The following is a 15019-nucleotide window of genomic DNA, read 5'->3' as shown; positions in this document are numbered from 1 at the left end:
AAAAATGTAATGCCTGCAGCACTTGATATTCCCAGGTGGTCTCCCATCCAAGTACTAACCAAGCCCAACATTGCTTAGCTTCTGAGATCAGACAAGATCAGGCTTATTCAAGGTGGTGTGGCCGCAGGCGATTGCATTTCTGCTTTCATGACTTTTATGTTTAGTGAGCTGGGGGTGATTCCTCCAAAATTTCCTTTTGTCCTCCACACATTTCAATTGTAAAATGTAATTACAAAAATGTAATGCCTGCAGCACTTGATATTCCCAGGTGGTCTCCCATCCAAGTACTAACCAAGCCCAACATTGCTTAGCTTCTGAGATCAGGCTTATTCAAGGTGGTGTGGCCGCAGGTGATTGCATTTCTGCTTTCATGACTTTTATGTTTAGTGAGCTGGGGGTGATTCCTCCAATATTTCCTTTTGTCCTCCACACATTTCAATTGTAAAATGTAATTACAAAAATGTAATGCCTGCAGCACTTGATATTCCCAGGTGGTCTCCCATCCAAGTACTAACCAAGCCCAACATTGCTTAGCTTCTGAGATCAGGCTTATTCAAGGTGGTGTGGCCGCAGGCGATTGCATTTCTGCTTTCATGACTTTTATGTTTAGTGAGCTGGGGGTGATTCCTCCAAAATTTCCTTTTGTCCTCCACACATTTCAATTGTAAAATGTAATTACAAAAATGTAATGCCTGCAGCACTTGATATTCCCAGGTGGTCTCCCATCCAAGTACTAACCAAGCCCAACATTGCTTAGCTTCTGAGATCAGGCTTATTCAAGGTGGTGTGGCCGCAGTCGATTGCATTTCTGCTTTCATGACTTTTATGTTTAGTGAGCTGGGGGTGATTCCTCCAAAATTTCCTTTTGTCCTCCACACATTTCAATTGTGAAATGTAATGCCTGCAGCACTTGATATTCCCAGGTGGTCTCCCATCCAAGTACTAACCATGCCCAACATTGCTTAGCTTCTGAGATGAGACGAGATCAGGCTTATTCAAGGTGGTGTGGCCGCAGGCGATTGCATTTCTGCTTTCATGACTTTTATGTTTAGTGAGCTGGGGGTGATTCCTCCAAAATTTCCTTTTGTCGTCCACACATTTCAATTGTAAAATGTAATTACAAAAATGTAATGCCTGCAGCACTTGATATTCACAGGTGGTCTCCCATCCAAGTACTAACCAAGCCCAACACTACTTAGCTTCTGAGATCAGACGAGATCAGGCTTATTCAAGGTGGTGTGGCCGCAGGCGATTGCATTTCTGCTTTCATGACTTTTATGTTTAGTGAGCTGGGGGTGATTCCTCCAAAATTTCCTTTTGTCCTCCACACATTTCAATTGTAAATTGTAATGCCTGCAGCACTTGATATTCCCAGGTGGTCTCCCATCCAAGTACTAACCATGCCCAACATTGCTTAGCTTCTGAGATGAGACGAGATCAGGCTTATTCAAGGTGGTGTGGCCGCAGGCGATTGCATTTTTGCTTTCATGACTTTTATGTTTAGTGAGCTGGGGGTGATTCCTCCAAAATTTCCTTTTGTCCTCCACACATTTCAATTGTAAAATGTAATTACAAAAATGTAATGCCTGCAGCACTTGATATTCCCAGGTGGTCTCCCATCCAAGTACTAACCAAGCCCAACACTGCTTAGCTTCTGAGATCAGACGAGATCAGGCTTATTCAAGGTGGTGTGGCCGCAGGCGTTTGCATTTCTGCTTTCATGACTTTTATGTTTAGTGAGCTGGGGGTGATTCCTCCAAAATTTCCTTTTGTCCTCCACACATTTCAATTGTAAAATGTAATGCCTGCAGCACTTGATATTCCCAGGTGGTCTCCCATCCAAGTACTAACCAAGCCCAACATTGCTTAGCTTCTGAGATCAGACGAGATCAGGCTTATTCAAGGTGGTGTGGCCGCAGGCGATTGCATTTCTGCTTTCATGACTTTTATGTTTAGTGAGCTGGGGGTGATTCCTCCAAAATTTCCTTTTGTCCTCCACACATTTCAATTGTAAAATGTAATGCCTGCAGCACTTGATATTCCCAGGTGGTCTCCCATCCAAGTATTAACCAAGCCCAACATTGCTTAGCTTCTGAGACCAGACGAGATCAGGCTTATTCAAGGTGGTGTGGCCGCAGGCGATTGCATTTCTGCTTTTATGACTTTTATGTTTAGTGAGCTGGGGGTGATTCCTCCAAAATTTCCTTTTGTCCTCCACACATTTCAATTGTAAAATGTAATTACAAAAAATGTAATGCCTGCAGCACTTGATATTCCCAGGTGGTCTCCCATCCAAGTACTAACCAAGCCCAACATTGCTTAGCTTCTGAGATCAGGCTTATTCAAGGTGGTGTGGCCGCAGGCGATTGCAGTTCTGCTTTCATGACTTTTATGTTTAGTGAGCTGGGGGTGATTCCTCCAAAATTTCCTTTTGTCCTCCACACATTTCAATTGTAAAATGTAATTACAAAAATGTAATGCCTGCAGCACTTGATATTCCCAGGTGGTCTCCCATCCAAGTACTAACCAAGCCCAACATTGCTTAGCTTCTGAGATCAGACGAGATCAGGCTTATTCAAGGTGGTGTGGCCGCAGGCGATTGCATTTCTGCTATCATGACTTTTATGTTTAGTGAGCTGGGGGTGATTCCTCCAAAATTTCCTTTTGACCTCCACACATTTCAATTGTAAAATGTAATTACAAAAATGTAATGCCTGCAGCACTTGATATTCCCAGGTGGTCTCCCATCCAAGTACTAACCAAGCCCAACATTGCTTAGCTTCTGAGATCAGACGAGATCAGGCTTATTCAAGGTGGTGTGGCCGCAGGCGATTGCATTTCTGCTTTCATGACTTTTATGTTTAGTGAGCTGGGGGTGATTCCTCCAAAATTTCCTTTTGTCCTCCACACATTTCAATTGTAAAATGTAATTCCTGCAGCACTTGATATTCCCAGGTGGTCTCCCATCCAAGTACTAACCAAGCCCAACATTGCTTAGCTTCTGAGATCAGGCGAGATCAGGCTTATTCAAGGTGGTGTGGCCGCAGGCGATTGCATTTCTGCTTTCATGACTTTTATGTTTAGGGAGCTGGGGGTGATTCCTCCAAAATTTCCTTTTGTCCTCTACACATTTCAATTGTAAAATGTAATGCCTGCAGCACTTGATATTCCCAGGTGGTCTCCCATCCAAGTACTAACCAAGCCCAACATTGCTTAGCTTCTGAGATCAGACGAGATCAGGCTTATTCAAGGTGGTGTGGCCGCAGGCGATTGCATTTCTGCTTTCATGACTTTTATGTTTAGTGAGCTGGGGGTGATTCCTCCAAAATTTCCTTTTGGCCTCCACACATTTCAATTGTAAAATGTAATTACAAAAATGTAATGCCTGCAGCACTTGATATTCCCAGGTGGTCTCCCATCCAAGTACTAACCAAGCCCAACATTGCTTAGCTTCTGAGATCAGACGAGATCAGACTTATTCAAGGTGGTGTAGCCGCAGGCGATTGCATTTCTGCTTTCATGACTTTTATGTTTAGTGAGCTGGGGGTGATTCCTCCAAAATTTCCTTTTGTCCTCCACACATTTCAATTGTAAAATGTAATTACAAAAATGTAATGCCTGCAGCACTTAATATTCCCAGGTGGTCTCCCATCCAAGTACTAACCAAGCCCAACATTGCTTAGCTTCTGAGATCAGACGAGATCAGGCTTATTCAAGGTGGTGTGGCCGCAGGCGATTGCGTTTCTGCTTTCATGACTTTTATGTTTAGGGAGCTGGGGGTGATTCCTCCAAAATTTCCTTTTGTCCTCCACACATTTCAATTGTAAAATGTAATTACAAAAATGTAATGCCTGCAGCACTTGATATTCCCAGGTGGTCTCCCATCCAAGTACTAACCAAGCCCAACATTGCTTAGCTTCTGAGATCAGACAAGATCAGGCTTATTCAAGGTGGTGTGGCCGCAGGCGGTTGCATTTCTGCTTTCATGACTTTTATGTTTAGTGAGCTGGGGGTGATTCCTCCAAAATTTCCTTTTGTCCTCCACACATTTCAATTGTAAAATGTAATGACTGCAGCACTTGATATTCCCAGGTGGTCTCCCATCCAAGTACTAACCAAGCCCAACATTGCTTAGCTTCTGAGATAAGGCTTATTCAAGGTGGTGTGGCCGCAGGCGATTGCATTTCTGCTTTCATGACTTTTATGTTTAGTGAGCTGGGGGTGATTCCTCCAAAATTTCCTTTTGTCCTCTACACATTTCAATTGTAAAATGTAATTACAAAAATGTAATGCCTGCAGCACTTGATATTCCCAGGTGGTCTCCCATCCAAGTACTAACCAAGCCCAACATTGCTTAGCTTCTGAGATCAGACGAGATCAGGCTTATTCAAGGTGGTGTGGCCGCAGGCGATTGCATTTCTGCTTTCATGACTTTTATGTTTAGTGAGCTGGGGGTGATTCCTCCAAAATTTCCTTTTGTCCTCCACACATTTCAATTGTAAAATGTAATTACAAAAATGTAATGCCTGCAGCACTTGATATTCCCAGGTGTTCTCCCATCCAAGTACTAACCAAGCCCAACATTGCTTAGCTTCTGAGATCAGGCTTATTCAAGGTGGTGTGGCCGCAGGCGATTGCATTTCTGCTTTCATGACTTTTATGTTTAGTGAGCTGGGGGTGATTCCTCCAAAATTTCCTTTTGTCCTCCACACATTTCAATTGTAAAATGTAATTACAAAAATGTAATGCCTGCAGCACTTGATATTCCCAGGTGGTCTCCCATCCACGTACTAACCAAGCCCAACATTGCTTAGCTTCTGAGATCAGGCGAGATCAGGCTTATTCAAGGTGGTGTGGCCGCAGGCGATTGCTTTTCTGCTTTCATGACTTTTATGTTTAGGGAGCTGGGGGTGATTCCTCCAAAATTTCCTTTTGTCCTCCACACATTTCAATTGTAAAATGTAATGCCTGCAGCACTTGATATTCCCAGGTGGTCTCCCATCCAAGTACTAACCAAGCCCAACATTGCTTAGCTTCTGAGATCAGACGAGATCAAGCTTATTCAAGGTGGTGTGGCCGCAGGCGATTGCATTTCTGCTTTCATGACTTTTATGTTTAGTGAGCTGGGGGTGATTCCTCCAAAATTTCCTTTTGGCCTCCACACATTTCAATTGTAAAATGTAATTACAAAAATGTAATGCCTGCAGCACTTGATATTCCCAGGTGGTCTCCCATCCAAGTACTAACCAAGCCCAACATTGCTTAGCTTCTGAGATCAGACGAGATCAGGCTTATTCAAGGTGGTGTGGCCGCAGGCGATTGCATTTCTGCTTTCATGACTTTTATGTTTAGTGAGCTGGGGGTGATTCCTCCAAAATGTCCTTTTGTCCTCCACACATTTCAATTGTAAAATGTAATTACAAAAATGTAATGCCTGCAGCACTTGATATTCCCAGGTGGTCTCCCATCCAAGTACTAATCAAGCCCAACATTGCTTAGCTTCTGAGATCAGACGAGATCAGGCTTATTCAAGGTGGTGTGGCCGCAGGCGATTGCGTTTCTGCTTTCATGACTTTTATGTTTAGTGAGCTGGGGGTGATTCCGCCAAAATTTCCTTTTGTCCTCCACACATTTCAATTGTAAAATGTAATGCCTGCAGCACTTGATATTCCCAGGTGGTCTCCCATCCAAGTACTAACCAAGCCCAACATTGCTTAGCTTCTGAGATCAGACGAGATCAGGCTTATTCAAGGTGGTGTGGCCGCAGGCGATTGCATTTCTGCTTTCATGACTTTTATGTTTAGGGAGCTGGGGGTGATTCCTCCAAAATTTCCTTTTGTCCTCCACACATTTCAATTGTAAAATGTAATTACAAAAATGTAATGCCTGCAGCACTTGATATTCCCAGGTGGTCTCCCATCCATGTACTAACCAAGCCCAACATTGCTTAGCTTCTGAGATCAGGCGAGATCAGGCTTATTCAAGGTGGTGTGGCCGCAGGCGATTGCATTTCTGCTTTCATGACTTTTATGTTTAGGGAGCTGGGGGTGATTCCTCCAAAATTTCCTTTTGTCCTCCACACATTTCAATTGTAAAATGTAATGCCTGCAGCACTTGATATTCCCAGGTGGTCTCCCATCCAAGTACTAACCAAGCCCAACATTGCTTAGCTTCTGAGATCAGACGAGATCAGGCTTATTCAAGGTGGTGTGGCCGCAGGCGATTGCATTTCTGCTTTCATGACTTTTATGTTTAGTGAGCTGGGGGTGATTCCTCCAAAATTTCCTTTTGGCCTCCACACATTTCAATTGTAAAATGTAATTACAAAAATGTAATGCCTGCAGCACTTGATATTCCCAGGTGGTCTCCCATCCAAGTACTAACCAAGCCCAACATTGCTTAGCTTCTGAGATCAGACGAGATCAGGCTTATTCAAGGTGGTGTGGCCGCAGGCGATTGCATTTCTGCTTTCATGACTTTTATGTTTAGTGAGCTGGGGGTGATTCCTCCAAAATTTCCTTTTGTCCTCCACACATTTCAATTGTAAAATGTAATTACAAAAATGTAATGCCTGCAGCACTTGATATTCCCAGGTGGTCTCCCATCCAAGTACTAACCAAGCCCAACATTGCTTAGCTTCTGAGATCAGACAAGATCAGGCTTATTCAAGGTGGTGTGGCCGCAGACGATTGCGTTTCTGCTTTCATGACTTTTATGTTTAGTGAGCTGGGGGTGATTCCGCCAAAATTTCCATTTGTCCTCCACACATTTCAATTGTAAAATGTAATTACAAAAATGTAATGCCTGCAGCACTTGATATTCCCAGGTGGTCTCCCATCCAAGTACTAACCAAGCCCAACATTGCTTAGCTTCTGAGATCAGACGAGATCAGGCTTATTCAAGGTGGTGTGGCCGCAGGCGATTGCAGTTCTGCTTTCATGACTTTTATGTTTAGTGAGCTGGGGGTGATTCCTCCAAAATTTCCTTTTGTCCTCCACACATTTCAATTGTAAAATGTAATGCCTGCAGCACTTGATATTCCCAGGTGGTCTCCCATCCAAGTACTAACCAAGCCCAACATTGCTTAGCTTCTGAGATCAGACGAGATCAGGCTTATTCAAGGTGGTGTGGCCGCAGGCGATTGCATTTCTGCTTTCATGACTTTTATGTTTAGTGAGCTGGGGGTGATTCCTCCAAAATTTCCTTTTGTCCTCCACACATTTCAATTGTAAAATGTAATGCCTGCAGCACTTGATATTCCCAGGTGGTCTCCCATCCAAGTACTAACCAAGCCCAACATTGCTTAGCTTCTGAGATCAGACGAGATCAGGCTTATTCAAGGTGGTGTGGCCGCAGGCGATTGCATTTCTGCTTTCATGACTTTTATGTTTAGTGAGCTGGGGGTGATTCCTCCAAAATTTCCTTTTGTCCTCCACACATTTCAATTGTAAAATGTAATGCCTGCAGCACTTGATATTCCCAGGTGGTCTCCCATCCAAGTACTAACCAAGCCCAACATTGCTTAGCTTCTGAGATCAGACGAGATCAGGCTTATTCAAGGTGGTGTGGCCGCAGGCGATTGCATTTCTGCTTTCATGACTTTTATGTTTAGTGAGCTGGGGGTGATTCCTCCAAAATTTCCTTTTGTCCTCCACACATTTCAATTGTAAAATGTAATGCCTGCAGCACTTGATATTCCCAGGTGGTCTCCAATCCAAGTACTAACCAAGCCCAACATTGCTTAGCTTCTGAGATCAGACGAGATCAGGCTTTTTCAAGGTGGTGTGGCCGCAGGCGATTGCTTTTCTGCTTTCATGACTTTTATGTTTAGTGAGCTGGGGGTGATTCCTCCAAAATTTCCTTTTGTCCTCCACACATTTCAATTGTAAAATGTAATTACAAAAATGTAATGCCTGCAGCACTTGATATTCCCAGGTGGTCTCCCATCCAAGTACTAACCAAGCCCAACATTGCTTAGCTTCTGAGATCAGACAAGATCAGGCTGATTCAAGGTGGTGTGGCCGCAGGCGATTGCATTTCTGCTTTCATGACTTTTATGTTTAGTGAGCTGGGGGTGATTCCTCCAAAATTTCCTTTTGTCCTCCACACATTTCAATTGTAAAATGTAATGCCTGCAGCACTTGATATTCCCAGGTGGTCTCCCATCCAAGTACTAACCAAGCCCAACATTGCTTAGCTTCTGAGATCAGGCTTATTCAAGGTGGTGTGGCCGCAGGCGATTGCATTTCTGCTTTCATGACTTTTATGTTTAGTGAGCTGGGGGTGATTCCTCCAAAATTTCCTTTTGTCCTCCACACATTTCAATTGTAAAATGTAATTACAAAAATGTAATGCCTGCAGCACTTGATATTCCCAGGTGGTCTCCCATCCAAGTACTAACCAAGCCCAACATTGCTTAGCTTCTGAGATCAGACGAGATCAGGCTTATTCAAGGTGGTGTGGCAGCAGGCGATTGCATTTCTGCTTTCATGACTTTTATGTTTAGTGAGCTGGGGGTGAGTCCTCCAAAATTTCTTTTTGTCCTCCACACATTTCAATTGTAAAAGGTAATGCCTGCAGCACTTGATATTCCCAGGTGGTCTCCCATCCAAGTACTACCCAAGCCCAACATTGCTTAGCTTCTGAGATCAGACGAGATCAGGCGTATTCAAGGTGGTGTGGCCGCAGGCGATTGCATTTCTGCTTTCATGACTTTTATGTTTAGTGAGCTGGGGGTGATTCCTCCAAAATTTCCTTTTGTCCTCCACACATTTCAATTGTAAAATGTAATGCCGGCAGCACTTGATATTCCCAGGTGGTCTCCCATCCAAGTACTAACCAAGCCCAACATTGCTTAGCTTCTGAGATCAGACGAGATCAGGCTTATTCAAGGAGGTGTGGCCGCAGGCGATTGCATTTCTGCTTTCATGACTTTTATGTTTAGTGAGCTGGGGGTGATTCCTCCAAAATTTCCTTTTGTCCTCCACACATTTCAATTGTAAAATGTAATGCCTGCAGCACTTGATATTCCCAGGTGGTCTCCCATCCAAGTACTAACCAAGCCCAACATTGCTTAGCTTCTGAGATCAGACGAGATCAGGCTTATTCAAGGTGGTGTGGCCGCAGGCGATTGCATTTCTGCTTTCATGACTTTTATGTTTAGTGAGCTGGGGGTGATTCCTCCAAAATTTCCTTTTGTCCTCCACACATTTCAATTGTAAAATGTAATGCCTGCAGCACTTGATATTCCCAGGTGGTCTCCCATCCAAGTACTAACCAAGCCCAACATTGCTTAGCTTCTGAGATCAGACGAGATCAGGCTTATTCAAGGTGGTGTGGCCGCAGGCGATTGCATTTCTGCTTTCATGACTTTTATGTTTAGTGAGCTGGGGGTGATTCCTCCAAAATTTCCTTTTGTCCTCCACACATTTCAATTGTAAAATGTAATGCCTGCAGCACTTGATATTCCCAGGTGGTCTCCCATCCAAGTACTAACCAAGCCCAACATTGCTTAGCTTCTGAGATCAGACGAGATCAGGCTTATTCAAGGTGGTGTGGCCGCAGGCGATTGCATTTCTGCTTTCATGACTTTTATGTTTAGTGAGCTGGGGGTGATTCCTCCAAAATTTCCTTTTGTCCTCCACACATTTCAATTGTAAAATGTAATTACAAAAATGTAATGCCTGCAGCACTTGATATTCCCAGGTGGTCTCCCATCCAAGTACTAACCAAGCCCAACATTGCTTAGCTTCTGAGATCAGGCTTATTCAAGGTGGTGTGGCCGCAGGCGATTGCATTTCTGCTTTCATGACTTTTATTTTTAGTGAGCTGGGGGTGATTCCTCCAAAATTTCCTTTTGTCCTCCACACATTTCAATTTTAAAATGTAATGCCTGCAGCACTTGATATTCCCAGGTGGTCTCCCATCCAAGTACTAACCAAGCCCAACATTGCTTAGCTTCTGAGATCAGGCGAGATCAGGCTTATTCAAGGTGGTGTGGCCGCAGGCGATTGCATTTCTGCTTTCATGACTTTTATGTTTAGGGAGCTGGGGGTGATTCCTCCAAAATTTCCTTTTGTCCTCCACACATTTCAATTGTAAAATGTAATTACAAAAATGTAATGCCTGCATCACTTGATATTCCCAGGTGGTCTCCCATCCAAGTACTAACCAAGCCCAACATTGCTTAGCTTCTGAGATCAGGCTTATTCAAGGTGGTGTGGCCGCAGGCGATTGCATTTCTGCTTTCATGACTTTTATGTTTAGTGAGCTGGGGGTGATTCCTCCAAAATTTCCTTTTGTCCTCCACACATTTCAATTGTAAAATGTAATTACAAAAAAGTAATGCCTGCAGCACTTGATATTCCCAGGTGGTCTCCCATCCAAGTACTAACCAAGCCCAACATTGCTTAGCTTCTGAGATCAGACGAGATCAGGCTTATTCAAGGTGGTGTGGCCGCAGGCGATTGCATTTCTGCTTTCATGACTTTTATGTTTAGTGAGCTGGGGGTGATTCCTCCAAAATTTCCTTTTGGCCTCCACACATTTCAATTGTAAAATGTAATGCCTGCAGCACTTGATATTCCCAGGTGGTCTCCCATCCAAGTACTAACCAAGCCCAACATTGCTTAGCTTCTGAGATCAGACGAGCTCAGGCTCATTCAAGGTGGTGTGGCCGCAGGCGATTGCATTTCTGCTTTCATGACTTTTATGTTTAGTGAGCTGGGGGTGATTCCTCCAAAATTTCCTTTTGTCCTCCACACATTTCAATTGTAAAATGTAATGCCTGCAGCACTTGATATTCCCAGGTGGTCTCCCATCCAAGTACTAACCAAGCCCAACATTGCTTAGCTTCTGAGATCAGGCGAGATCAGGCTTATTCAAGGTGGTGTGGCCGCAGGCGATTGCGTTTCTGCTTTCATGACTTTTATGTTTAGGGAGCTGGGGGTGATTCCTCCAAAATTTCCTTTTGTCCTCCACACATTTCAATTGTAAAATGTAATTACAAAAATGTAATGCCTGCATCACTTGATATTCCCAGGTGGTCTCCCATCCAAGTACTAACCAAGCCCAACATTGCTTAGCTTCTGAGATCAGACGAGATCAGGCTTATTCAAGGTGGTGTGGCCGCAGGCGATTGCATTTCTGCTTTCATGACTTTTATGTTTAGGGAGCTGGGGGTGATTCCTCCAAAATTTCCTTTTGTCCTCCACACATTTCAATTGTAAAATGTAATTACAAAAATGTAATGCCTGCATCACTTGATATTCCCAGGTGGTCTCCCATCCAAGTACTAACCAAGCCCAACATTGCTTAGCTTCTGAGATCAGGCTTATTCAAGGTGGTGTGGCCGCAGGCGATTGCATTTCTGCTTTCATGACTTTTATGTTTAGTGAGCTGGGGGTGATTCCTCCAAAATTTCCTTTTGTCCTCCACACATTTCAATTGTAAAATGTAATTACAAAAAAGTAATGCCTGCAGCACTTGATATTCCCAGGTGGTCTCCCATCCAAGTACTAACCAAGCCCAACATTGCTTAGCTTCTGAGATCAGACGAGATCAGGCTTATTCAAGGTGGTGTGGCCGCAGGCGATTGCATTTCTGCTTTCATGACTTTTATGTTTAGTGAGCTGGGGGTGATTCCTCCAAAATTTCCTTTTGGCCTCCACACATTTCAATTGTAAAATGTAATGCCTGCAGCACTTGATATTCCCAGGTGGTCTCCCATCCAAGTACTAACCAAGCCCAACATTGCTTAGCTTCTGAGATCAGACGAGCTCAGGCTCATTCAAGGTGGTGTGGCCGCAGGCGATTGCATTTCTGCTTTCATGACTTTTATGTTTAGTGAGCTGGGGGTGATTCCTCCAAAATTTCCTTTTGTCCTCCACACATTTCAATTGTAAAATGTAATGCTTGCAGCACTTGATATTCCCAGGTGGTCTCCCATCCAAGTACTAACCAAGCCCAACATTGCTTAGCTTCTGAGATCAGATGAGATCAGGCTTATTCAAGGTGGTGTGGCCACAGGCGATTGCATTTCTGCTTTCATGACTTTTATGTTTAGGGAGCTGGGGGTGATTCCTCCAAAATTTCCTTTTGTCCTCCACACATTTCAATTGTAAAATGTAATGCCTGCAGCACTTGATATTCCCAGGTGGTCTCCCATCCAAATACTAACCAAGCCCAACACTGCTTAGCTTCTGAGATCAGGTTTATTCAAGGTGGTGTGGCCGCAGGCGATTGCATTTCTGCTTTCATGACTTTTATGTTTAGGGAGCTGGGGGTGATTCCTCCAAAATTTCCTTTTGTCCTCCACACATTTCAATTGTAAAATGTAATGCCTGCAGCACTTGATATTCCCTGGTGGTCTCCCATCCAAGTACTAACCAAGCCCAACATTGCTTAGCTTCTGAGATCAGGATTATTCAAGGTGGTGTGGCCGCAGGCAATTGCATTGCTGCTTTCATGACTTTTATGTTTAGTGAGCTGGGGGTGATTCCTCCAAAATTTCCTTTTGTCCTCCACACATTTCAATTGTAAAATGTAATGCCTGCAGCACTTGATATTCCCAGGTGGTCTCCCATCCAAGTACTAACCAAGCCCAACATTGCTTAGCTTCTGAGATCAGGCGAGATCAGGCTTATTCAAGGTGGTGTGGCCGCAGTCGATTGCGTTTCTGCTTTCATGACTTTTATGTTTAGGGAGCTGGGGGTGATTCCTCCAAAATTTCCTTTTGTCCTCCACACATTTCAATTGTAAAATGTAATTACAAAAATGTAATGCCTGCATCACTTGATATTCCCAGGTGGTCTCCCATCCAAGTACTAACCAAGCCCAACATTACTTAGCTTCTGAGATCAGACGAGATCAGGCTTATTCAAGGTGGTGTGGCCGCAGGCGATTGCATTTCTGCTTTCATGACTTTTATGTTTAGGGAGCTGGGGGTGATTCCTCCAAAATTTCCTTTTGTCCTCCACACATTTCAATTGTAAAATGTAATTACAAAAATGTAATGCCTGCATCACTTGATATTCCCAGGTGGTCTCCCATCCAAGTACTAACCAAGCCCAACATTGCTTAGCTTCTGAGATCAGGCTTATTCAAGGTGGTGTGGCCGCAGGCGATTGCATTTCTGCTTTCATGACTTTTATGTTTAGTGAGCTGGGGGTGATTCCTCCAAAATTTCCTTTTGTCCTCCACACATTTCAATTGTAAAATGTAATTACAAAAAAGTAATGCCTGCAGCACTTGATATTCCCAGGTGGTCTCCCATCCAAGTACTAACCAAGCCCAACATTGCTTAGCTTCTGAGATCAGACGAGATCAGGCTTATTCAAGGTGGTGTGGCCGCAGGCGATTGCATTTCTGCTTTCATGACTTTTATGTTTAGTGAGCTGGGGGTGATTCCTCCAAAATTTCCTTTTGGCCTCCACACATTTCAATTGTAAAAGGTAATGCCTGCAGCACTTGATATTCCCAGGTGGTCTCCCATCCAAGTACTAACCAAGCCCAACATTGCTTAGCTTCTGAGATCAGACGAGCTCAGGCTCATTCAAGGTGGTGTGGCCGCAGGCGATTGCATTTCTGCTTTCATGACTTTTATGTTTAGTGAGCTGGGGGTGATTCCTCCAAAATTTCCTTTTGTCCTCCACACATTTCAATTGTAAAATGTAATGCTTGCAGCACTTGATATTCCCAGGTGGTCTCCCATCCAAGTACTAACCAAGCCCAACATTGCTTAGCTTCTGAGATCAGATGAGATCAGGCTTATTCAAGGTGGTGTGGCCACAGGCGATTGCATTTCTGCTTTCATGACTTTTATGTTTAGGGAGCTGGGGGTGATTCCTCCAAAATTTCCTTTTGTCCTCCACACATTTCAATTGTAAAATGTAATGCCTGCAGCACTTGATATTCCCTGGTGGTCTCCCATCCAAGTACTAACCAAGCCCAACATTGCTTAGCTTCTGAGATCAGGATTATTCAAGGTGGTGTGGCCGCAGGCAATTGCATTGCTGCTTTCATGACTTTTATGTTTAGTGAGCTGGGGGTGATTCCTCCAAAATTTCCTTTTGTCCTCCACACATTTCAATTGTAAAATGTAATTACAAAAATGTAATGCCTGCAGCACTTGATATTCCCAGGTGGTCTCCCATCCAAGTACTAACCAAGCCCAACATTGCTTAGCTTCGGAGATCAGACGAGATCAGGCTTATTCAAGGTGGTGTGGCCGCAGGCGATTGCATTTCTGCTTTCATGACTTTTATGTTTAGTGAGCTGGGGGAGATTCCTCCAAAATTTCCTTTTGTCCTCCACACATTTCAATTGTAAAATGTAATGCCTGCAGCACTTGATATTCCCAGGTGGTCTCCCATCCAAGTACTAACCAAGCCCAACATTGCTTAGCTTCTGAGATCAGGCGAGATCAGGCTTATTCAAGGTGGTGTGGCCGCAGGCGAGTGCATTTCTGCTTTCATGACTTTTATGTTTAGGGAGCTGGGGGTGATTCCTCCAAAATTTCCTTTTGTCCTCCACACATTTCAATTGTAAAATGTAATTACAAAAATGTAATGCCTGCAGCACTTGATATTCCCAGGTGGTCTCCCATCCAAGTACTAACCAAGCCCAACATTGCTTAGCTTCTGAGATCAAACGAGTTCAGGCTTATTCAAGGTGGTGTGGCCGCAGGCGATTGCATTTCTGCTTTCATGACTTTTATGTTTAGTGAGCTGGGGGTGATTCCTCCAAAATTTCCTTTTGTCCTCCACACATTTCAATTGTAAAATGTAATGCCTGCAGCACTTGATATTCCCAGGTGGTCTCCCATCCAAGTACTAACCAAGCCCAACATTGCTTAGCTTCTGAGATCAGACGAGATCAGGCTTATTCAGGGTGGTGTGGCCGCAGGCGATTGCATTTCTGCTTTCATGACTTTTATGTTTAGTGTGCTGGGGGTGATTCCTCCAAAATTTCCTTTTGTCCTCCACACATTTCAATTGTAAAATGTAATTACAAAAATGTA

At 43.8% G+C, this 15019-nt stretch overlaps 48 non-coding genes and 19 pseudogenes across 48 annotated transcripts; all 67 read right to left on the bottom strand.

Annotated features, from left to right (window-relative positions):
- Window positions 1-10: 10 nt before the first annotated feature.
- LOC131711821 (5S ribosomal RNA) lies at window positions 11-129 on the bottom strand. Its single transcript, XR_009313710.1, has one exon. It is a non-coding gene; the product is annotated as a 5S ribosomal RNA (ribosomal RNA).
- Window positions 130-243: 114 nt separating this feature from the next.
- Window positions 244-352, bottom strand: LOC131715621 (5S ribosomal RNA; annotated as a pseudogene).
- Window positions 353-466: 114 nt separating this feature from the next.
- Window positions 467-575, bottom strand: LOC131714733 (5S ribosomal RNA; annotated as a pseudogene).
- Window positions 576-689: 114 nt separating this feature from the next.
- Window positions 690-798, bottom strand: LOC131715665 (5S ribosomal RNA; annotated as a pseudogene).
- Window positions 799-898: 100 nt separating this feature from the next.
- On the bottom strand, window positions 899-1017 carry LOC131714099 (5S ribosomal RNA; annotated as a pseudogene).
- A 114-nt stretch (window positions 1018-1131) lies between these two features.
- LOC131712949 (5S ribosomal RNA) lies at window positions 1132-1250 on the bottom strand. The gene has a single exon (XR_009314837.1). It is a non-coding gene; the product is annotated as a 5S ribosomal RNA (ribosomal RNA).
- Window positions 1251-1350: 100 nt separating this feature from the next.
- LOC131714098 (5S ribosomal RNA) lies at window positions 1351-1469 on the bottom strand (annotated as a pseudogene).
- A 114-nt stretch (window positions 1470-1583) lies between these two features.
- LOC131710041 (5S ribosomal RNA) lies at window positions 1584-1702 on the bottom strand. The gene has a single exon (XR_009311908.1). It is a non-coding gene; the product is annotated as a 5S ribosomal RNA (ribosomal RNA).
- Window positions 1703-1802: 100 nt separating this feature from the next.
- Window positions 1803-1921, bottom strand: LOC131716765 (5S ribosomal RNA). Its single transcript, XR_009315650.1, has one exon. It is a non-coding gene; the product is annotated as a 5S ribosomal RNA (ribosomal RNA).
- A 100-nt stretch (window positions 1922-2021) lies between these two features.
- LOC131713023 (5S ribosomal RNA) lies at window positions 2022-2140 on the bottom strand. Its single transcript, XR_009314910.1, has one exon. It is a non-coding gene; the product is annotated as a 5S ribosomal RNA (ribosomal RNA).
- Window positions 2141-2255: 115 nt separating this feature from the next.
- LOC131714732 (5S ribosomal RNA) lies at window positions 2256-2364 on the bottom strand (annotated as a pseudogene).
- Window positions 2365-2478: 114 nt separating this feature from the next.
- Window positions 2479-2597, bottom strand: LOC131716763 (5S ribosomal RNA). Its single transcript, XR_009315648.1, has one exon. It is a non-coding gene; the product is annotated as a 5S ribosomal RNA (ribosomal RNA).
- Window positions 2598-2711: 114 nt separating this feature from the next.
- Window positions 2712-2830, bottom strand: LOC131716762 (5S ribosomal RNA). Its single transcript, XR_009315647.1, has one exon. It is a non-coding gene; the product is annotated as a 5S ribosomal RNA (ribosomal RNA).
- A 100-nt stretch (window positions 2831-2930) lies between these two features.
- On the bottom strand, window positions 2931-3049 carry LOC131713208 (5S ribosomal RNA; annotated as a pseudogene).
- A 100-nt stretch (window positions 3050-3149) lies between these two features.
- On the bottom strand, window positions 3150-3268 carry LOC131716761 (5S ribosomal RNA). The gene has a single exon (XR_009315646.1). It is a non-coding gene; the product is annotated as a 5S ribosomal RNA (ribosomal RNA).
- A 114-nt stretch (window positions 3269-3382) lies between these two features.
- On the bottom strand, window positions 3383-3501 carry LOC131712379 (5S ribosomal RNA). The gene has a single exon (XR_009314272.1). It is a non-coding gene; the product is annotated as a 5S ribosomal RNA (ribosomal RNA).
- Window positions 3502-3615: 114 nt separating this feature from the next.
- On the bottom strand, window positions 3616-3734 carry LOC131710945 (5S ribosomal RNA). The gene has a single exon (XR_009312827.1). It is a non-coding gene; the product is annotated as a 5S ribosomal RNA (ribosomal RNA).
- A 114-nt stretch (window positions 3735-3848) lies between these two features.
- LOC131711820 (5S ribosomal RNA) lies at window positions 3849-3967 on the bottom strand. Its single transcript, XR_009313709.1, has one exon. It is a non-coding gene; the product is annotated as a 5S ribosomal RNA (ribosomal RNA).
- A 100-nt stretch (window positions 3968-4067) lies between these two features.
- On the bottom strand, window positions 4068-4176 carry LOC131716432 (5S ribosomal RNA; annotated as a pseudogene).
- Window positions 4177-4290: 114 nt separating this feature from the next.
- LOC131716760 (5S ribosomal RNA) lies at window positions 4291-4409 on the bottom strand. Its single transcript, XR_009315645.1, has one exon. It is a non-coding gene; the product is annotated as a 5S ribosomal RNA (ribosomal RNA).
- A 114-nt stretch (window positions 4410-4523) lies between these two features.
- LOC131716191 (5S ribosomal RNA) lies at window positions 4524-4632 on the bottom strand (annotated as a pseudogene).
- A 114-nt stretch (window positions 4633-4746) lies between these two features.
- LOC131713287 (5S ribosomal RNA) lies at window positions 4747-4865 on the bottom strand (annotated as a pseudogene).
- Window positions 4866-4965: 100 nt separating this feature from the next.
- On the bottom strand, window positions 4966-5084 carry LOC131710494 (5S ribosomal RNA). The gene has a single exon (XR_009312366.1). It is a non-coding gene; the product is annotated as a 5S ribosomal RNA (ribosomal RNA).
- A 114-nt stretch (window positions 5085-5198) lies between these two features.
- LOC131716759 (5S ribosomal RNA) lies at window positions 5199-5317 on the bottom strand. The gene has a single exon (XR_009315644.1). It is a non-coding gene; the product is annotated as a 5S ribosomal RNA (ribosomal RNA).
- A 114-nt stretch (window positions 5318-5431) lies between these two features.
- LOC131716853 (5S ribosomal RNA) lies at window positions 5432-5550 on the bottom strand. Its single transcript, XR_009315738.1, has one exon. It is a non-coding gene; the product is annotated as a 5S ribosomal RNA (ribosomal RNA).
- Window positions 5551-5650: 100 nt separating this feature from the next.
- Window positions 5651-5769, bottom strand: LOC131716758 (5S ribosomal RNA). Its single transcript, XR_009315643.1, has one exon. It is a non-coding gene; the product is annotated as a 5S ribosomal RNA (ribosomal RNA).
- Window positions 5770-5883: 114 nt separating this feature from the next.
- Window positions 5884-6002, bottom strand: LOC131713298 (5S ribosomal RNA; annotated as a pseudogene).
- A 100-nt stretch (window positions 6003-6102) lies between these two features.
- Window positions 6103-6221, bottom strand: LOC131716757 (5S ribosomal RNA). The gene has a single exon (XR_009315642.1). It is a non-coding gene; the product is annotated as a 5S ribosomal RNA (ribosomal RNA).
- Window positions 6222-6335: 114 nt separating this feature from the next.
- LOC131716756 (5S ribosomal RNA) lies at window positions 6336-6454 on the bottom strand. Its single transcript, XR_009315641.1, has one exon. It is a non-coding gene; the product is annotated as a 5S ribosomal RNA (ribosomal RNA).
- A 114-nt stretch (window positions 6455-6568) lies between these two features.
- On the bottom strand, window positions 6569-6687 carry LOC131712596 (5S ribosomal RNA). The gene has a single exon (XR_009314487.1). It is a non-coding gene; the product is annotated as a 5S ribosomal RNA (ribosomal RNA).
- Window positions 6688-6801: 114 nt separating this feature from the next.
- On the bottom strand, window positions 6802-6920 carry LOC131716755 (5S ribosomal RNA). Its single transcript, XR_009315640.1, has one exon. It is a non-coding gene; the product is annotated as a 5S ribosomal RNA (ribosomal RNA).
- A 100-nt stretch (window positions 6921-7020) lies between these two features.
- Window positions 7021-7139, bottom strand: LOC131716754 (5S ribosomal RNA). Its single transcript, XR_009315639.1, has one exon. It is a non-coding gene; the product is annotated as a 5S ribosomal RNA (ribosomal RNA).
- Window positions 7140-7239: 100 nt separating this feature from the next.
- On the bottom strand, window positions 7240-7358 carry LOC131716752 (5S ribosomal RNA). Its single transcript, XR_009315637.1, has one exon. It is a non-coding gene; the product is annotated as a 5S ribosomal RNA (ribosomal RNA).
- Window positions 7359-7458: 100 nt separating this feature from the next.
- Window positions 7459-7577, bottom strand: LOC131716751 (5S ribosomal RNA). The gene has a single exon (XR_009315636.1). It is a non-coding gene; the product is annotated as a 5S ribosomal RNA (ribosomal RNA).
- A 100-nt stretch (window positions 7578-7677) lies between these two features.
- On the bottom strand, window positions 7678-7796 carry LOC131712449 (5S ribosomal RNA). Its single transcript, XR_009314340.1, has one exon. It is a non-coding gene; the product is annotated as a 5S ribosomal RNA (ribosomal RNA).
- Window positions 7797-7910: 114 nt separating this feature from the next.
- LOC131712778 (5S ribosomal RNA) lies at window positions 7911-8029 on the bottom strand. The gene has a single exon (XR_009314667.1). It is a non-coding gene; the product is annotated as a 5S ribosomal RNA (ribosomal RNA).
- A 100-nt stretch (window positions 8030-8129) lies between these two features.
- Window positions 8130-8238, bottom strand: LOC131714731 (5S ribosomal RNA; annotated as a pseudogene).
- Window positions 8239-8352: 114 nt separating this feature from the next.
- On the bottom strand, window positions 8353-8471 carry LOC131711271 (5S ribosomal RNA). Its single transcript, XR_009313154.1, has one exon. It is a non-coding gene; the product is annotated as a 5S ribosomal RNA (ribosomal RNA).
- Window positions 8472-8571: 100 nt separating this feature from the next.
- LOC131716972 (5S ribosomal RNA) lies at window positions 8572-8690 on the bottom strand. Its single transcript, XR_009315857.1, has one exon. It is a non-coding gene; the product is annotated as a 5S ribosomal RNA (ribosomal RNA).
- Window positions 8691-8790: 100 nt separating this feature from the next.
- On the bottom strand, window positions 8791-8909 carry LOC131711957 (5S ribosomal RNA). Its single transcript, XR_009313846.1, has one exon. It is a non-coding gene; the product is annotated as a 5S ribosomal RNA (ribosomal RNA).
- Window positions 8910-9009: 100 nt separating this feature from the next.
- Window positions 9010-9128, bottom strand: LOC131716750 (5S ribosomal RNA). The gene has a single exon (XR_009315635.1). It is a non-coding gene; the product is annotated as a 5S ribosomal RNA (ribosomal RNA).
- A 100-nt stretch (window positions 9129-9228) lies between these two features.
- LOC131716749 (5S ribosomal RNA) lies at window positions 9229-9347 on the bottom strand. The gene has a single exon (XR_009315634.1). It is a non-coding gene; the product is annotated as a 5S ribosomal RNA (ribosomal RNA).
- A 100-nt stretch (window positions 9348-9447) lies between these two features.
- Window positions 9448-9566, bottom strand: LOC131716748 (5S ribosomal RNA). Its single transcript, XR_009315633.1, has one exon. It is a non-coding gene; the product is annotated as a 5S ribosomal RNA (ribosomal RNA).
- A 114-nt stretch (window positions 9567-9680) lies between these two features.
- Window positions 9681-9789, bottom strand: LOC131714730 (5S ribosomal RNA; annotated as a pseudogene).
- Window positions 9790-9889: 100 nt separating this feature from the next.
- LOC131711581 (5S ribosomal RNA) lies at window positions 9890-10008 on the bottom strand. The gene has a single exon (XR_009313467.1). It is a non-coding gene; the product is annotated as a 5S ribosomal RNA (ribosomal RNA).
- A 114-nt stretch (window positions 10009-10122) lies between these two features.
- On the bottom strand, window positions 10123-10231 carry LOC131716037 (5S ribosomal RNA; annotated as a pseudogene).
- A 114-nt stretch (window positions 10232-10345) lies between these two features.
- On the bottom strand, window positions 10346-10464 carry LOC131716747 (5S ribosomal RNA). Its single transcript, XR_009315632.1, has one exon. It is a non-coding gene; the product is annotated as a 5S ribosomal RNA (ribosomal RNA).
- Window positions 10465-10564: 100 nt separating this feature from the next.
- On the bottom strand, window positions 10565-10683 carry LOC131711485 (5S ribosomal RNA). Its single transcript, XR_009313371.1, has one exon. It is a non-coding gene; the product is annotated as a 5S ribosomal RNA (ribosomal RNA).
- Window positions 10684-10783: 100 nt separating this feature from the next.
- On the bottom strand, window positions 10784-10902 carry LOC131711580 (5S ribosomal RNA). The gene has a single exon (XR_009313466.1). It is a non-coding gene; the product is annotated as a 5S ribosomal RNA (ribosomal RNA).
- Window positions 10903-11016: 114 nt separating this feature from the next.
- Window positions 11017-11135, bottom strand: LOC131712107 (5S ribosomal RNA). The gene has a single exon (XR_009313996.1). It is a non-coding gene; the product is annotated as a 5S ribosomal RNA (ribosomal RNA).
- Window positions 11136-11249: 114 nt separating this feature from the next.
- LOC131716035 (5S ribosomal RNA) lies at window positions 11250-11358 on the bottom strand (annotated as a pseudogene).
- A 114-nt stretch (window positions 11359-11472) lies between these two features.
- LOC131716746 (5S ribosomal RNA) lies at window positions 11473-11591 on the bottom strand. Its single transcript, XR_009315631.1, has one exon. It is a non-coding gene; the product is annotated as a 5S ribosomal RNA (ribosomal RNA).
- Window positions 11592-11691: 100 nt separating this feature from the next.
- LOC131711484 (5S ribosomal RNA) lies at window positions 11692-11810 on the bottom strand. The gene has a single exon (XR_009313370.1). It is a non-coding gene; the product is annotated as a 5S ribosomal RNA (ribosomal RNA).
- Window positions 11811-11910: 100 nt separating this feature from the next.
- Window positions 11911-12029, bottom strand: LOC131711490 (5S ribosomal RNA). Its single transcript, XR_009313376.1, has one exon. It is a non-coding gene; the product is annotated as a 5S ribosomal RNA (ribosomal RNA).
- Window positions 12030-12129: 100 nt separating this feature from the next.
- LOC131715651 (5S ribosomal RNA) lies at window positions 12130-12238 on the bottom strand (annotated as a pseudogene).
- Window positions 12239-12338: 100 nt separating this feature from the next.
- LOC131715540 (5S ribosomal RNA) lies at window positions 12339-12447 on the bottom strand (annotated as a pseudogene).
- Window positions 12448-12547: 100 nt separating this feature from the next.
- On the bottom strand, window positions 12548-12666 carry LOC131713046 (5S ribosomal RNA). Its single transcript, XR_009314933.1, has one exon. It is a non-coding gene; the product is annotated as a 5S ribosomal RNA (ribosomal RNA).
- Window positions 12667-12780: 114 nt separating this feature from the next.
- On the bottom strand, window positions 12781-12899 carry LOC131713122 (5S ribosomal RNA). The gene has a single exon (XR_009315010.1). It is a non-coding gene; the product is annotated as a 5S ribosomal RNA (ribosomal RNA).
- A 114-nt stretch (window positions 12900-13013) lies between these two features.
- On the bottom strand, window positions 13014-13122 carry LOC131716034 (5S ribosomal RNA; annotated as a pseudogene).
- A 114-nt stretch (window positions 13123-13236) lies between these two features.
- On the bottom strand, window positions 13237-13355 carry LOC131716745 (5S ribosomal RNA). The gene has a single exon (XR_009315630.1). It is a non-coding gene; the product is annotated as a 5S ribosomal RNA (ribosomal RNA).
- Window positions 13356-13455: 100 nt separating this feature from the next.
- LOC131711483 (5S ribosomal RNA) lies at window positions 13456-13574 on the bottom strand. Its single transcript, XR_009313369.1, has one exon. It is a non-coding gene; the product is annotated as a 5S ribosomal RNA (ribosomal RNA).
- A 100-nt stretch (window positions 13575-13674) lies between these two features.
- On the bottom strand, window positions 13675-13793 carry LOC131711489 (5S ribosomal RNA). Its single transcript, XR_009313375.1, has one exon. It is a non-coding gene; the product is annotated as a 5S ribosomal RNA (ribosomal RNA).
- Window positions 13794-13893: 100 nt separating this feature from the next.
- LOC131715539 (5S ribosomal RNA) lies at window positions 13894-14002 on the bottom strand (annotated as a pseudogene).
- A 114-nt stretch (window positions 14003-14116) lies between these two features.
- On the bottom strand, window positions 14117-14235 carry LOC131711776 (5S ribosomal RNA). The gene has a single exon (XR_009313664.1). It is a non-coding gene; the product is annotated as a 5S ribosomal RNA (ribosomal RNA).
- Window positions 14236-14335: 100 nt separating this feature from the next.
- LOC131711579 (5S ribosomal RNA) lies at window positions 14336-14454 on the bottom strand. Its single transcript, XR_009313465.1, has one exon. It is a non-coding gene; the product is annotated as a 5S ribosomal RNA (ribosomal RNA).
- Window positions 14455-14568: 114 nt separating this feature from the next.
- On the bottom strand, window positions 14569-14687 carry LOC131711911 (5S ribosomal RNA). Its single transcript, XR_009313800.1, has one exon. It is a non-coding gene; the product is annotated as a 5S ribosomal RNA (ribosomal RNA).
- Window positions 14688-14787: 100 nt separating this feature from the next.
- LOC131711327 (5S ribosomal RNA) lies at window positions 14788-14906 on the bottom strand. The gene has a single exon (XR_009313211.1). It is a non-coding gene; the product is annotated as a 5S ribosomal RNA (ribosomal RNA).
- Between the last annotated feature and the right edge of the window lie 113 nt (window positions 14907-15019).

Source organism: Acipenser ruthenus, chromosome 44, assembly GCF_902713425.1.
Source record: "Acipenser ruthenus chromosome 44, fAciRut3.2 maternal haplotype, whole genome shotgun sequence".
NCBI classification, from domain to species: domain Eukaryota; kingdom Metazoa; phylum Chordata; class Actinopteri; order Acipenseriformes; family Acipenseridae; genus Acipenser; species Acipenser ruthenus.
Note: the sequence above shows the minus strand (reverse complement) of the source record. Positions and strands in the feature narration are given on the sequence as shown.